At 46.9% G+C, this 13,658-nt stretch overlaps 1 long non-coding RNA gene across 1 annotated transcript in view; it reads right to left on the reverse strand.

Moving 5' to 3' along the window:
- LOC121069444 overlaps positions 1–13,658 on the reverse strand; it is a 91,678-nt gene that overhangs the window by 24,879 nt on the left and 53,141 nt on the right. Inside the window, exon 6 of the long non-coding RNA XR_005819430.1 lies at positions 3,245–3,384. This is a non-coding gene — a long non-coding RNA (uncharacterized LOC121069444). The remainder of the gene's footprint in view (positions 1–3,244; positions 3,385–13,658) is intronic.

The following is a 13,658-nucleotide window of genomic DNA, read 5'->3' on the forward strand; positions in this document are numbered from 1 at the left end:
GAGCAATGGCAGCAGCCGGTGTCTGAGTGTGCCTGGCAGAAGACCAAGCAGGCAAAGACAAGCTCTGTCTACTGAGTAAACGGCGAGCAATCTCCTGTGAGATCTTGGCAGTGGGAGCTATTCTGCAAAATCACAGCTTCCGCTGGGGTGTTTGCTTTGTGTGGAGCTGGGCTTTGTCCCATCGCCATCGGCAGAGGGGAGCAGCTCGGTGTGTGTGAACAAAGGCCCTTAGGAAGCCTGGGCTGCTCTGACAGATCCCAGCCTCCCACTGGCTTTCCAGGAGCTGAGCACGTACAGCCACCCAGACATCCTTCACACGCCACGCAGACCTCAGCCCTGAGAGCTGCTCTTTGACTCAGCTGTGCTGCCATTGGCCCGGCTCTAACGCGCAGAGGAGTTCTTCAAAAACTTCCAGTCCCTGCAGGATAAAGACCTCCAGTTGATAACATAAACATCCTGCACATCCTGTGTGGAAGAGTATAGAGTAAGAGTACAACGAACATTTTTGCCTCCCTACATCATAGCTTTTGTTTTCCTTAAAGCACCAAGACTCATGCGAGTTGAGGGCCCGACGATGATCGTCTAAAGACGATGATGGCATACAGGGAAGCTGCAGCTCTGGTTTGCTTCTGCTCTGTGGAGAATTTTCGCTTTGTCCTGAGTAGTTTCGCGGTATCTGGGCTGTGCGCTGCTGTGGGGTGGGCTGTTAACACCGAAATGCCAGACATTTAGAGTCATACCTGGTATGAGCAAGGAAACTTGAATCACGACATGTTTTCCCAAACCTGATTTCATAGTTTCCTCAAAAGTTTTCCATTTTCCAAAACAAACAAACAAACAAACAATAAGAGCAGTTGTATATATTGATATCTCCTGATGAAAAGCCACAGGTTAGCCAAAGTGAGCCTTCTCCGGATTTAGCAAAAGCAAATCAGACGTGGGAGCTTTGACTTGGTGTCTAGGGTGCTGTTAATGCTTTCCAATTCCTCTCTCCTACTGGAAAATTCAGTACAAGAGGTCCTTGTAGTAGCATTCTGTTACCGTTATTATCACAAGAGGTTTGGAATGGGGATCAAGAAAGGGTGCTGTCTAAAAAGTACCTTGCTTGAATTCATGCCAACTCTGTATTTATGATACAAGACAGAAATGTGTCCTGGAGATGCATTTATGGCATGTGACTGAAACACTGCACCCCAGAGATGGATTTTGTGTGAGTATGGATACATATATCTGTGACTGTACCTTTACTCTGACTGTAATTAAAATTTCTTCTCATGACTTCAGGTCAAACGAAATACCTTTTAAGTGCCTCAATGATACTTCCATGCTAAGATCTCAGCTGGCATAGGAGGCATGGGGGACACCTCCTTGTCACTTCAGGGACTCTGTACTGATGGGGGGGGCTGATCTTCTGCATCTACCTGGAAAGAGAGACACTGCAGTGCTGGGCTTAACTGCACCCAGGACATCCCAGGGGACTGGTATGTCGAGGCCACAGCATGTTCTGCAGGTTCTGTTGAAAAGTTCCCACTGGCCTGTGAAGCCTGTGGCTTAGCATTTGTCAAAACTGTAAAGATCGATACTGCGGCTTGATGCTTGAGAAGAAACTATGGCAAGAAAATATATAAATACTTTGGTGGCTGAACTAATATTATTTTAATCTGCAGGACTGTTTATACACTCAAAGCAATACACTTTCAGCAAACAAGGATTTTAACTTGGATTTGGCAAATATGTTAGACTGAGTTAAGGACCTGGGAGAGTGACATTTTTCATTTCAGTTTCACTTTGTTTTCATGTCATTTGATTTCAAGGAAACCCTTTAAATGTTTTCCTTTTGACATGTGTTCATGATGAAAACAGACAGGATTAGAGGCTGGAAAAATGAAATGTTTTGGTGAACACCGAAGTTCTTACGAGTCTTCCTTTCACTCTACACAACATGCTTTCAGGCTGAGGCAAAAGACAAATATTTTCTTTCCTTTTTTTTTTTTGGTGTTGTTCATCCTCAACAAAAATGCCCTTCTCGACCTAGCTTGTTAAAATATGTCTACAAAGGAATCTGTGAGGCTGTCAAGTGGGGAAATGCATCACTTCCAAGTTGATGCTGTTTCCCCAGCTCCACCAGACTCCAAGGTGCAAATGATGCTCAACTGAAAACGTGCCAAGATGAAGCAGTCACAGGTGAAAGCCAGAGAGTTTTGTTGCCATGTTTGTTCCATTCCTACCTTTCTTGTGTGATTCTGTATCTATCTCACTTTCTTTTCTTTATTATCACAGCAGTATTCATGGAACTAAACTGAGCAAACCTTCTGGCTCACAGTAGGTAGAAGAAGGCACAGTCTCAGCTGCCAGGATGAATTCTGCCAGTTGCAGAAGACAGGATTCACTTCCCCAGTTGTAAAATTAAAAATGAGTTAAACATCCAGCGGGTGTTAATGGAAGGCATGAACCACCCTGCAAACCGCAAGCCTTGGAAGAAGTACAAACTAAACGCAGACAGGAAATCCCCCACCCAGCCAGGACCTGGAAGTTGCTTACACCTGAAGGAGAAGTAACTGGGGATGGTTTACTTTAGGTTGATTATTTGCAAATGACTGAATGTGAGTGACGTTCATTCCCTTAGTTCTAGAGAAGCATATCAGATGAGTGAAAAAACAGTCCTTGATATCTCCTCCGACCAGTTTCCTCTAACTGGTAGGTTCCCTCCCCGCTGAAGACCCGATTCTGGTCTCTCTGCCAGCCAGCTAGACAGCTCGAGACAGCTGGGTCACAGCCTCGGGGCATTCAGGGCTGGCTGAGGGACAAGGACAATGAATTAAGCCCACAAGCTGCAGGAAGGCAAAATTTCTTTGTCGAACTGCGTTGTGATGTTTTGAGAATTACCACTTACAAAAAACACCCTTGCTCCTATTTTCTTCTATTCCTTTGCATGGATCCAAAAGCTGACTGAGATTACAGGGCAATAGATAGAGTGCATATTTTATGGATAGGGTAAAATAGCTATAAGCGTGGCCAAGGAAGAAGTTGGCTGGGACAATAGTTCCATGCTTTTCTGTCTGGCATCCCATCTGTTACTTGCAAGAGTAACACATCTTTTCTAAAATCCACCCACTCTTACTAGTAGTCAATTTTTCATTTCCCTGTTCACATGCCTCCCCTGTCCCAGCATGCCCTTGTTGGTTCAGACTGGCTCCAGCTAACTCTATGTGCATTTATCTTGCAGAAACAATCAATCACTTACATTTTCTGGTTTATGGGTGTTCTCCCATCTGGGACCTGGCTCCATGACAGTTTGTTGTACTACGTGACCTCCCTGTCCTCCTGGAGACTCTGCTACAGCTCCAGCTCCATGCATCAGCGCCAACAGCCGCAGGTTAGGCCCTGCAACAGAAGAGGGAAGGACTGTGTCTCTACACTGCCCAAACAATTAATTCTGTCACTTTCCAAGTATGCTTTTACTGGGAAACAGGAGCTTATTTTGTTTGTCTGTGACAAAGGTGGATTGGCGAATTTCAGAGCTCTCTGGAAGAAAGGCCTTTGGCTAGTGCTATAGATGAAACATTAAACTACCATACTGATACTAAGCGTACTCATTTTCAAATGTCACATTTTCATTACATACACCACATACTATGAATAAAGGCACAACAGTAACTCAAGGCCCCTGGAGACAGAGACGATGGTAGTGACGAGCAGAGCAAAGAAGAAACCTGTGCGTGTGTTCTAACGAGTTCTGCTGAGCTGGCTGTCAGGGCTGTGTTTCCTATGAGAGGTATGAGCTTGGTCTTGTTATCTAATTCTCAGTGTACCAAGGGAGCATATTTACATTGCAAAGTGTTCCTCGTATCCCATTTGGTCTATGCAAGGCAATTAGTATTTTTAAAGCCTTCCAAATAAACTTCAAAGCAGGAGCACTTCCTGTTGGAAGGGAAGGGCTGCCTATGAGTGGGAGCTCTGAACGTCGTCTGCTAACCGCTTCCTTCCTGTGGCCAGAGCTTTCCCCACTGGTGGGCTTCTCCTCCATTTGCTTTTTTTGCAGAACAGCCTCATGAATCACACAAAATCTCTAGAAACAAACCAAATATTGAAGAAAGAGGCTGGAGCAACAGAAGCTGGAAGAGAGTTACACAACTCCCAAGACTAGTGGCACGAATAAACAGTTTCCCGGAGTGGGCTGCTGCTTGTCACCTCTCTCCCAGTTAGTGTCCCTCTGTTCAGAGCAGGCCGACCCATCTCCGATGAGGCCAGCGTGTGAGGTGTACATCTGGCTGGATATGGGCCCACGAGTACATGGGCAGAGCAGAAAGGAGAGGGAAAGGCCGCTTGCTCTGCCGGCCCATGGGTTTCTGGCCCCAGGAGAGCAGAGTGCCGCCAGCCAGGCTGCTGTCCTGACGTCAGCTCAGTGCTCAGTACCTCCTCGCTACCTCGACGCTGACGTTGGAAGGAGATGCTACGCTTTGCACACCCCTTTCTGCACACAAGATGGAAAATGCGACCTGCAGCTGCCTATGTGACGGCTGTTTCCTGTGGACACTGGCAGGGTGTGCCAGGAAAACCTTCAAAGTGAATCTTGGGCCAAGTTGTTTGTAGACACTTGGTGATTTAGGGATCCAACCTGCAGGGAGCCCCGCAGAAGGTTTCTTTCTCATTGCATGCCTTTTATTTTCCCAAACTATCTCAAACTCTGTGAATTAAAAATTGAGACTCAAATGTAAAGGAATCGCTTTTCATTAGGTGAGACTCCTTGTGTCAGATAGATGAGTTGACCTGCCTTGTTTCTGGCATTATGGATATTTAAAATGCTCCCTTCTTCTCCCAGTGAAATTCCCTCCTGGCTCAGGATACCACCATGCTCCTGTGCTGTCTCCTGCTGTCCCCCCAGAGACTGCGTCCTTCACAGGCTTCAGGAAATGATCGAGGCACAGAACAGAGGCAGAAAGCTTGGCTCTTGGGTAGCCTGAGAAAGCGGTGGTGTTTCTCAAGGCAGATGAGCAATTAACTGAAACGAAAGGCAGTCATTAGGTGAAGATGCTCAGGGTTTACCTGGCCTGCCTTAGCCATGCCCATGGCATTTCCCCTAGTCAAGTGACAGATTGCAGGCACATTTTAGTTTAACTGTGAACCTAGTATAATTACGGAAACATTTATCTTTTGGAAATGTAATTGACCCTTTGGAACTGACATACCATGGAGGTGAAATTAAGAAAAGGAAAAACACACTGGAAATATTTGGGCAATTTCCTCTTGGCACATAATTGCCTGTTTTGTGACCTAAAAAACAGTATTCCTTACACTCCTGCACAAGACTATGGGTTACTTAAACTATTTATAGGTGCTTTGATCCTATCTTTTTTCTGCAATCGAGGCGGCGAAGCTTGGATCAACCAAATGTGACATAATTCTGGATGCTGCCACCCTGAGCCATGCCTCAGGTGACCTACCAGCTCCTCGTAGCCACTGTGGGCATGCTTTATCAGCTCCATCTATTACAGACTTCGAAGAGGTCCCTCCCTAGTGCAGAGGACGCTTGAGAAATGGAGGATACCAGGCATGCTATGTTGTGTCATCAGCCCTTGATGAAGGAGTGAGGGAACTGTACCCTGGCAGTACTTTTCCACTTGCTTTCCTACCCGAGAGCTGGTAACTGGGCTGTTACGACATGTATGATCTTCAGCGAGGTTAACCTTTGCAGAGCCAGAGGTCAGATTTGGCTCGGAACACCTCAGTTGTGTGGTGGTCTGTCTTCAAGCTAACATAAAGTGAGATACAACACTTTGTTTTCATGTGTGAGAGATCTTGGATGTTCCTTCCTTCCAGAAGGGATCTGCATTTTCATTGATAATGTAACACACACACAGTGATTTGTGTTAACAGTCACTGGAGATATCTGCAAAGCAGGAGGGTTCAAGTCCATGGAGCCTCTTTTCATTCAGCAGTGACCTTCCATCATTTCCCATGGTCAAGCAGGAGCACAACTCTAGAACTGGCCATTTCCCACAGAAAGGGAATCCCAAAGAACTTGATCTTCTTGCTTTGACATTGTGATTGCTTTGTTGCCATAATATTAGTGTTTGTTTTGACAGTGGTGAAAATACTTGGTTGTCAAAAGTCAGTAACATTCTATTGCATTTAATGCCTGAGACACAGTGTTAAACATAACTGTGAAAAGGAAACTATAACACAAAAAAAATGCATGAAAATTATAGTCTTTGGAGGCAGGATGAGGGAAGAGGAGCAGCCCTTCTGAAAAGGAAACCTGAAGGGAAGAAAGATGCTCTAATATTGAGTCTAGATCCCAGACTGCAGCCCATATCTCAACTTCCTGTCCCAGAAAAACATTTTGTTTTTGGGAAGTGTTTGTGCATCTCAGGGACTAAAGATTGGGACAGAAAAATGTCAGGTTTTTCTTTTCTGTCAAGACAGACACACTAGAGCTGGCTTCCCGCAAGCAAGAGCTTGACTCCTGGGCATGGCAACAGATGTGGTGAGAGAAAGGATATGGTGGGACTGAAGAACTGCTCTGCTGTAAGGGCTCTCGGGAGGGAGCCTGTAAGAGATCCTACTTATCTTGTCATGATGGGAACTGAAGATCTACAGAAGGATGAGGTAGAGGAGCAAGAAGTAGTAAAGGGCCAGTGCTTTGTCGGCTCCCTCCCTCGGGACATCGCTCCTTCTGAGATCTCCTGCTCCAAGACAGGAAGAGGTTTTGATTTCCAAGTGGCAGAGTTGCCTTGGGTCGTGTGGGAGCGAAGTGGGACTCAGGTTTCAAGCATCAGGAACGGTGAACGGCATTGCCAGGCTGATAACCCTGTGGATTTGCATGAGATGACTGCCTACAGCTACTCTTAGTTCCCTTGGCCTGATGGACAGTAACACCAGAACGATTTAGGCAGGACCTACCCTCTGGCCATGCGTGGAAGGGCAGGAACTCGCATCCAGCTCTAGATCACAGAAACACCAGGCTTCTCTGCTGAGGTTCAAGGATGTCGAGGATGTATTGGGGCCTGGGGCAAGCTGCAGGCTTTGTGCACCCATGACTTTCTGGAACAAGCTAGCCAGATTTTTATCCAGAACAAAAGAAACTCAGAGAAGGCTCTTCTTAGATAATTGTTTCTCCATTACATCACTGAGGATTAACCTGGCATTTTCAACACGGTCCTTTTGCTTGTGAAATCCTGGCCTTTCAAAGTCTCCCATTTGGGCCTCTTCTGTAGTTTTATTACAAAAACCTTACAATTACATACACAGGGAAATTCCCCCTTCTGCCTACGAAATGATGTGACATGTAAGCAAAAGAACCTCCAAACAAAGCATCTGAAACAAACTTCACTAAATGTCCTGTTCCTCCAAAATTACACTTCCCGTAAATATTTTTCTGTCTCATTTCCTGTATGCTACTTGTTACATTATTTGTTTAAATCAAATCATCATGTGGCAACTCTTAACATACATGATGTGAGTGTAAACAGCCTAGAAGCAAGCGAAACTGCATAGATGAGAAGGAGAAGCAAGCAGAAAAGGAAACCACTGATAATGTAAAATGCAGACTGATAAAACCAATAAAAAGCTCTCCTCTTTTCTGACTGGCACTAGATGACATCGAAAAACTGCCCTTTAATGTGTGTGCCAGAGGCCTGCTGAAGGAAGGTTTCAAAGGACCAGAGGGCACAGAGTTTGGGCTAACGTGGCGGAGTCTGAGGCGCATCTGCTCATGACTCAGTGCTTCTGATGTCATTCCTATCGCTGGCACGAAAGACAGAAAAAGCAGCGAGTTCAGACGGGACCAAGGCAATTTCTAACAAAATGGGTGGGATGTCACGCACCAGACTCTAGGAAGCCATTGGTGTCTGGTCTCCCTGACCAGCTCTTTGTTCAAACCCCTTCTCCCTCCCCACAGAAACAACGAGAGACAAATCCTCTTTTCCACTCTGGTGCACAGACTGGGCTGCTATGCTCTGCACACAAACTCTGCAAAGCTTCATCATGCTTAATGGAAGGTTTAAGGCCTTTGCGCTGAGATGGGAGATATCCAGGCCAAGACACAGAAGTGTTTTAGCATTCCTGTGGTTACTGAAGTGAGGCCCTAAGCATGCATGGTGTGTCCACAGACCTCTCGTTCTTTCCGTGCTGCACCCAGAGACATTTGCGTATTGTTCTGGTCCCATCTCTGGAATTAGCAACACTGTCTTTATTTTGGGTGGCCTTCAGGCCTTTCAGGTGGCTGTGTCTGAGTGCTAATTGTCAGTCCTTCTTCTGCTGTTGTCCTTTACTCCCTATCATTTCCATATTCCCTTTTTTCATGAAGCAGCGTTTTCTTCCCCACATTGGCATGTCCTCAGCAGCTCACAGGCAGCATCCTGGACAAGAGCCCTAAGTTGTGGCCCGTCCTGTAAGAATGCCATCCACACATGGGAGGCACACAGCACTGACCTTGCTGGTGGAGGCAGGCTGTGAGGTAGGGAGCTGCAAAAGATAAAATGCACCTGTTTTATTGAAGGCATGTTTACATCGAGGATCAAATCCTGTCTTACTCTGCTAAAACTGTAACGTGGAGTGGCTTTTCTGGAACAGCTCCCTGAGTGGGCATGTCCAAACAGCAGCAGGAGAACATCAAAAGCTGCAGCGATCATCCGCAGATAAGCACCCGAACTGTCTGATCCTGAGCTACCCCCAGGCACGGCTTATTAGTTTGTCTGCCCGTGATGAGCTCTCAAGAGCCTATAGCTCTCCTTTACACCCAAGCCTCTTTCCACGGTGCTGGCTTCACACACACGGTCAAGGGCTAACTGCCTGCTGGTCAAGAAGGTTGGATATCCCAGGTTACTTGATGGAAAACACACAGCGTGAAGTCCTTTTAGCAGAGAAAGGACTGGGAACGCAGACTTGGGTCAGTGCTAGAGCAAGTCCCGGCTGCAGTGACCCAGCCACAGTGGGAAGTGTGTTTGTATCAACCATCTCTCAGTAATTATAGCAACAGATGACTTGAGATCAAAGTGTGTTTGTGAATGATGTGGCGAAGTAAATGTATGTAAATCTCAGCTTCCTTATCTCTAGATCTGTCTTTAATGCTGACTTCTGTCCGGCTTTAACCTGCCCTGGGAAAACATCTCAGCTTCCATAGCTGCAGCGCTGGCCCGGGCGGACCCCCAAGAGCCTTGCCCCATGCTCGCCTCCTCGCCCCGTGCACAGCATGGCTGCTCCTGGCTGGCGTGACTGCCATGGCACAGCAGCCGCTTGACTTTGCGTCCTGATCCCCGAGCTTTTCTCAACGCAGAGGGGCGCGTTTGCTGTCATGGTGACTCAACAGAGCCAGGTGCCCAGGCGCTTTGTGCCAACACGCTGAGGTGCCACCAGTGGTCGCTACTTCCAGGCCTTCCCCTCCCACTACTTGCACCCCAGCGGGCAGCTGCTCCTCCTCTGGCCACAGCCGAGGGCTCCAGAGCTGGTTTCTAATCCAAGTTCTCCCGGCCTTGCCCTGCCACCAGGCCAGGCTGTAAGCAAGGTTTCACAGGAGGGATGTTTGTTCGGGCTGACACAGGAGAGCACAAGTGTACAGCGGTGGCCAGTGGCTGATGAGCACGTGGAGGGGCTACCATTTGTCCAGCCCTCTGCATGTATCCCGTGGCTGCCCTTCATCTGGGTTGAACTTGTTCCATCTTCTCTCTGTCATGTACTCCCCTATCAGATTCTAGCATGTTTATCCTGTATTTTCCAACTAGTTAATTGCTTCACCCACGATGCTCAGCTCCACACCAGGTGCTCTCTGCGTGCCATCGATCTGTAAGCACCCCTTGGGGATGTCTCCTCTCTGTGCATCCTGCTCTGGACAGCAGCACACATGGCTGGCAAGATCTTTGCAAGCCCTTCAGTGCTCTGCAACTGCCCTGTCCCACTTGTCTAGTTCCTAGCAGTTTCACAACCTTGCTTTCAGTTCCACTTCATCTGCACAACTGCAACCTTTTTTTTTTCTTCTTTATAACATGATTTTTTGCCTACAAACCTCTGCCTAAAAGGAGCAGGAGAATTCTTCGTGTTAGCTTAAAATGCCATGTGGGATAAAATCCTGCTGGAGGAGTAGCTTGCAGGGAGGGAGTGCTAAAGGAACCACAGCTGTCCTTGCCTGTGTCCCCTCAGAGGCTGACCACCAGGGGCTGGTCCTGGCTGTCCTGCAGGGAACTGGAGTAAATGGCCACAGTTGGAAAGGACTATGATGATCAGACGTTTGATTTGCTTTGTCATTTGTGCCCTGGATACTCACCTGTCTCACCTCATGCTATAGCACGTAGTGGATGGTCAGTTCTCCAGCAGAGGTTAGAAGACACGAGGCAGGGAGCAGTTTTCTAAATGTGAGGAACAAAGACAGGGAAGATACTCCACGCACAGGTCTGTCGTGTGGCTGCACGCTGGCTCCAGACATCTTTCCTGCCCAGTTCCTGACTGAAAGTATTTGAGTCACAAGCAGTAGAGTGCAGAGACAAGGCCAGGGTGGTTAGAAGTTTGGTAGGGAGAATGAAAGCTGATTTAGAAAGCACTCCCCAGATGTCCCTGAGAAAGTCTCCATATCTCTTCCTGATCTCTGTTGATTTCATTTTTTTTTTTTTTTTTTTAATTCCAAAGGCATCTCTGCAGCCAGTACCTTCTGCACAGTTACGCCTTGGCAAGGACAGCCACATTGGGTAAAGTGTTCAGTTGCCACCTGGGCCTAGGTAGCAATGCTATCTATGCACAGGATTTCCCAAATCACATCAATCAATCATCTAGATTTTCCATTGCTTATGCTGAGATGCTGTGTTGCTCCTACTTGCTTATTTCTCAATAGAGTTGAGAGGCTTAATAATTGGGTTGCAAAGCTCCCAAGGGTCTTATCAAAATTGAACTGGAAGAGCGAAGTAACGTGATGTACTGTGCATCCCTAAACCATAAGTTGCTATCCAGAGATTTGCTGTAATCCAGGCGAAGTCTGTCCCCAAAAGCAGCTGCCCAACATGCATGCAGTTTGCTTGCTATCATCAAAGTCTACAGGATGAACAGGCGATTCATTATCATGTAGGGTAGTGCTTTGAATGTTATCATTTCAGCCTCTTAAATGCATAATCTTTCTGTCTCTGGGATCACATCTTCCTGATGAAGAAAAATTAGAGTATCCTCTGGTGAAACACTGGATTATTATTAATGAAACTCGCACTGCCCCAGAGTTTTAATTGAGTTAAGTGTTTAAATACATACCCAACTTAAAACACGTGGGCACTCTCATTCCTGCCACAGGAGTTACCAGTGCTTTTCACACAATGCCAAGAAATGTTAACTGTTAAAAACACATTAAAAACATGTTTGATCATTTACTAACCTCAGTTCTTCACATGTCCAAGTCTAAATCCCTCATCAGAAAGTGCTGAGCACTTACTGTACCATTGAAACTATGCAGGTCTTCTTTAATTATGTATTTTTTTCCATTCTGCAGTCTTGCAGACAGAAATTTCTGATTTTTGCCAGTGCCATAGCTATCTGTAGATTTTTGTTTGCCTCTGAGCCACATTAAGTTTAGATCTGTCATGTATGGAACCATTTATGTCAAAATATTCAAGACAGGAGGCGAGGAGACAAGCTTTGGTGTTCGTACAGAAAACTTACATAGCTTATACCTTTGACTGTGGCCCTCAGTGCCAACCCATTTTTGTCAAGCTGTATACAGACAGCGGAGATGAAATGCTAGAACAGCTTGTGTGGTAGGGACAAAGGGGGTACCCTGGGCCACAACTGCCACCTGGCTCAGATTTTAAATAGCTGAGGTTTTTGCCCATGTGCACAAGGCAAAGGAAGGTTTGCTAATGATTTAAAGGAGGTCAGGGCTTGACATTAATGTTCCTGTTCCCTCATCCCCCCTTCCAATGCAAGCTACCAGATAGAGACAGAGATGTTTCAGGATCAGGCCCTGTCTTTGCTACCTGTGTGTACAACTGCAGATACAACTGCGTACCAATTCCTGCACGGAGACCCCCCAAGCAATCCTGCTAAACTGGTTGGATTTCCTGGGCCATGTGCTGGAGCAAACGCAAGGCGCTTGCGCAAAAAGGAGCAGAGATGGCTGGATTTGCTGCTCTGGGCCTTCCTCTTGCTGTACCTCACTTTCGTGGGAGAAAGGCCAATGGGGGCATAGGCACTGGCTGCTGCCAATAGTTATCGGTGAGCAGTTCGTGTAAGTCTGGTGCTCTGCTAAATGTCATGATCCAGGAATGCAGCTTCTGCTCAGGCATTTGCCAGCTGGCCGAAGCAACTGCAGGTGTGTAACTTTTTATTTGTTTATATATGTAAATCAAGTCCAAAGTCTCAAACGATTAAGTCATGCAATGCAAGGCATGTGACAGAGCGGTTAAGAAATAGTGAAGGGCAGACAAGGGTGACAGGAGGAAAGCATTTCAAAGTGGTAGCTAGCTGTGAGCTAAATCATGTTGGAATTGGGTAACCTGGATTTAGGGGAGAGGTTGGAAAGGAAGGGCGTAGCATTGGGAGTGGAGCTCTTTTTCCCTCTGGAAAGGGCCCTAATTCTCAGGCTTGGGCCCTGATTTTGTTTTACCTACACAACTGCAGAACCAGTGTGGGTCCACCGACCTCACAGGAGCTGTGCCTGATGCCCATAGAAGCAACAACAGTTACTGGGGTTGGCTGTGCGTTTGGGGAAATGCTCCTGGTACAAGCAGCAGCCTCCTCTCTTCTCCTCTCCTCTCCTCCTCTCCTCTCCTCTCCTCTCTCTCCTCTCCTCTCCTCTCCTCTCCTCTCCTCTCCTCTCCTCTCCTCTCCTCTCCTCTCCTCTCTCCTCTCCTCTCCTCTCCTCTCCTCTCCTCTCCTCTCCTGTCTCAGGGCAGTGGTGATGGTGGGCTGTGGCACACCCAAGTCCCTGGCAGCTAAGGTCAGCTCCCCAGGAGTCATGTCAGCTCACAGCCAGGGTGGCAGCATGCTCCTCTGCCCTGTGGCTTTCTTCTGCCCTGCCCTTTCTTCTTTAAGTGGACAGTGGCAGCACGTGGGTCTCTGCCTTGCTCCTCACTGTGCTAGTGACTTGATGAATTCGCCTTCTAGGTGTGTATCCTTTTTCCCACAAGAGCAGCATTAATGGCTTTTGGCCCTAAGTGCTACTTTTGATAGGTGCTAGAGAAGTTACTTCAATGTTTAATAGACAATGCATTGTCAATAGGTTTTTTTTCTATTTGTCATAGTTTACTCCTGGCTTCTCCATGGCAGATGAGAAAAGGCAGAGGGGTGGATGGCATGGGCTTGTGGACTGGACTCTGTCTGCTGGACTCATGTTGGATCATGCTGGAAGTCTTAAGCAGAGTGGAAAATGCCCACTTTAATGGAAACTGGATTTGAACCTGTAATTACCACAACCATCGCATGCCTAATTTGCAGTTGTGTGCACAAACACATGACTTGCCCATGCGCTAATTGTGCTTTCACATTAAATGCTCCTGGGTCCTGGTCTTTAAAAAAAAAAAGTGTCTTTAGCAATACTGGTCTGATCTTCCCAGAGATGAGTAGGAATTTCTGTACTGACTTCAGGAGAGCTAGACTGCATCCCTGTAGACAACGCCAGCCCAGTGGCAGACATCAAATAATGTTGTTCCCCAGCAGTCTACTGATGTTATCGCTGTTTCTGTGAG

Source organism: Cygnus olor, chromosome 4, assembly GCF_009769625.2.
Source record: "Cygnus olor isolate bCygOlo1 chromosome 4, bCygOlo1.pri.v2, whole genome shotgun sequence".
Taxonomy (NCBI): Eukaryota; Metazoa; Chordata; class Aves; order Anseriformes; family Anatidae; genus Cygnus; species Cygnus olor.